Below are 3109 nucleotides of genomic sequence, written 5' to 3'. Positions count from 1 at the left end.
AGAAATTTTGTTTACTCCTATCCCCTTCTATCCACCTTCTAGTTCAAGTCCATATTTTCTTTGACCGGAGCTACTGGGACAGTTGTTTGGACTGCCTGAAGCCATTCTCCCTTCTCTTTAGTCCAACTCATCCTATCCATGATGCCAGAGTAATTCTCCCAAAGCACAACTCATGTCATGTCAAACATCTGCTCAAAGAGATCCAATGACTCACCAGTATGTTGTAAATAAAGTTCAATCCCCTTATCTGGAAATCTGAAGTTTTCTGTGCTCTTTCCCAATTTTATCTTCCCAACTTTTACTTCCTCTACACCCCTACACCTAACCCATAACACAGTCAAGTGAAAATCTTTACCATTTGGCTAATATGTCTCTTTTTTCTCAATTCTTCATTAAGACCACTCCATTATTTGTAGTGCCTTATCATCCTTCTAGCCCCAGCCCCCAAATTCCCTTGCACATGCAGGCCCCCAATGTCTCCCACTCCTCTTCTTTATCCCCTACCCACTCTAACTAAAAATCCCCTCCCCTGTGTTGGGTATCTTAACATCTTGGACAAACATGTCTTATAGCATTTAAATTTGACATGTGCACACACACACATGTATACATGCATACATACACACACATCCTGCTATATTATAATTTCACTGTGAACAAAGATTGTGTAGTTTTCCTCCTGGCATTTCCCATAGTACCTAGCATAGACTTTTACAGAGTAAGTGCTCAGTAGTACTTGTTGAATAAACAAATGAATAGAACTCAGGCCTAAAGGTAAGGTGACTAACCGCAATCCCTCTGGTAGTGGCTGAGAGCAGGTGATGCTAAAACAAAATCACAGTAGTAGGTTCCTAAGACCATTTTGGGTAAATGATGCTATAATCATCATCATTATTATTGCTGATAATTACTAATCTGGGACTGGCTATTGAATGGACAGCAATGAACAATCTAATTTAGGTAACACAGCTACTGGTACCTAGAAGAATTTCTAGGCAGATATTCACTCAAGTAGAGGCTCAACAAGTGATTACCAATGTATAAAAATGAATACTAAATATTGGTAACAATTTTTGATAGTCCATCTCTCAAGGCTTTATATCTCTACCACTCTATGTATTTTGTTTTCATTTTGAGTTACATTTTTTTTTTATAGGATCACACTCCATATAAAAGATATGCCATAAATCTAAGCATTCCTATCTTGGGCACCTTTTCTTTTTTTTAATTTTTTTAATGTTTATTTATTTTTGAGAGAGAGAGACAGAATGTGAGTGGAGGAGGAGTAGAGAGAGAGGGAGTCACAGAATCCAAAGCAGGGTCCAGGCTCTGAGCTGTCAGCACAGAGCTCAACATGGGGCTCGAACTCACAGACTGTGAGATCATGGCCTGAGCCAAAGTCGGACGCTTAACTGACTGAGCCACCCAGGCGCCCCACCTTTTCTTTTTTTAATACTACATATTAAGTGCTCTTTATAGACTCAGTGAGTCATTAAACATGTCATATGCACATGTATTTCTGTGGGTAGCACATACCTGGTGCCTTGCTGATAGTATGTTATGCATACTGAAAGAATCCTCACCCTCCAAAATGCTCCCCCCACCTACCATTCCTGCTCTTTCCTGCTCATTATAGATTTTCACTTCGATGTTTAAAGCAGGAATCCTTATAAGTCATTTATCCCACGGTGGGAATGAGTTTCAGATTCCCTGCCCCCAGAGCCAGCGCAGGGACCATGAAGTCACTGAACTGTGACAGTGAAGAGAAGGGCCAGGATGTTTATGAGAACCAAGTACCATGGACAAGTTTTGCCATTTTCATAATTTGGCCACAGGCCAAGAACTTCTCTGTTTTCTTCTAGTCATTTCTTCATTTTACAGCTTCTCCTCAATACAGCTTGACATGATCCCTATGCTTTTAAAAACTTTCTGCCTATCGCTTCTCAGCTTTTTGGCTAAGATCAAATGTAGTATCTGTTCTTATCAGTTTAAAAACTTTCCAGCCAGAAGAGAGAACATCAAAATATATTTTATTAGCACTCTTTAGAGCAAGAACGAGGCTGTGTGCCCCCATGTAGGAAGTTGCTTATGTATCATAGTTACACAATTAGTATGTGGAAATGGAAACTGAAAAAACAAATCCTTATCCTCTATGTTTTATTGGTATTAAATGTAGAACGCTGCACCAAACCATTTTCGAGTGAAAATGTTAAGGATCTAAAAATGTGACAGGTTGTTTGGTTTTACAGTTTTAATCCACGTTATTTCAAAATATTCAAGATCACTCCGTTTTTTTCGCTTGGGGATTGAAATTATTCTTTGAGATCTAGACTCTCTCATGTCTCGAATACTAAATATCAATTAATGTCAAAAGAAGAAAGCTATGTGGAATGTGAAAGAAGGCCAGCTCACCCACCTGGTCATCTCTGCCAGGCACAACAATTTGGGCTAAGCTCTGACGATCCTACTATAAGTTCTTAGCAATTTTCTTCTCAGCGATTCCCAGACATGTTATACTCAAACTCACTTGTTATCACAACTGGAGGTGTAGTTAGGGTTCAGATGTCACACTATTTTCTTTAGGTTTGTGCCATGCTGAAACCACCCTTTCATGGTGTCCTTGGCTTCTTTCAGAAATGGAACCCGCATTGATGGACTCAATATATGCAAAGGCCTACTATCTAGCAAGTGGCTGTGTTTTCTTCATTTTGTAAACAGGCAGAGATATCAGTGAGATTATTATTCAGCAAATTTTTACTTCCTCCCCCAACTCCCAGTTTCCTGAAGGGAATATAACTTCCCCAGCCCTCTGATGCTAAGTTTGGCCATGTGACTTACTTTGGCCTCACAGTAAGCAGAGTGTAATGCCTTGCCTTCTTGATTTGGGCTTGACCACCCATGGGATTTGCTTCGGCCAATGGGATGTGAGCTGACGTGACACAAGACTCGACATAGGCTTGTATTTTGCCATAGAAAGAACATATTTTCTGTAATCCCTTGTTTAAGGAAAATGAGATACATGGACGAGATCTTGATCTAACCTACAGTGTAAGTCAGACAAATCCCAGCACACATGTGAGAAGTGTTTCTTTGTGTACTAGGAGCATGG

At 39.9% G+C, this 3109-nt stretch overlaps 1 pseudogene; it reads left to right on the top strand.

Annotated features, from left to right (window-relative positions):
- Positions 1-1935: 1935 nt before the first annotated feature.
- Positions 1936-2045, top strand: LOC124507311 (uncharacterized; annotated as a pseudogene).
- The last annotated feature ends 1064 nt before the right edge of the window (positions 2046-3109 follow it).

This window comes from Lynx rufus, unplaced genomic scaffold, assembly GCF_022079265.1.
Source record: "Lynx rufus isolate CCGP_SWC_20201006 ecotype Redwood Valley unplaced genomic scaffold, mLynRuf1.p SCAF_11, whole genome shotgun sequence".
In the NCBI taxonomy this organism is placed as follows: Eukaryota; Metazoa; Chordata; class Mammalia; order Carnivora; family Felidae; genus Lynx; species Lynx rufus.
Note: the sequence above shows the minus strand (reverse complement) of the source record. Positions and strands in the feature narration are given on the sequence as shown.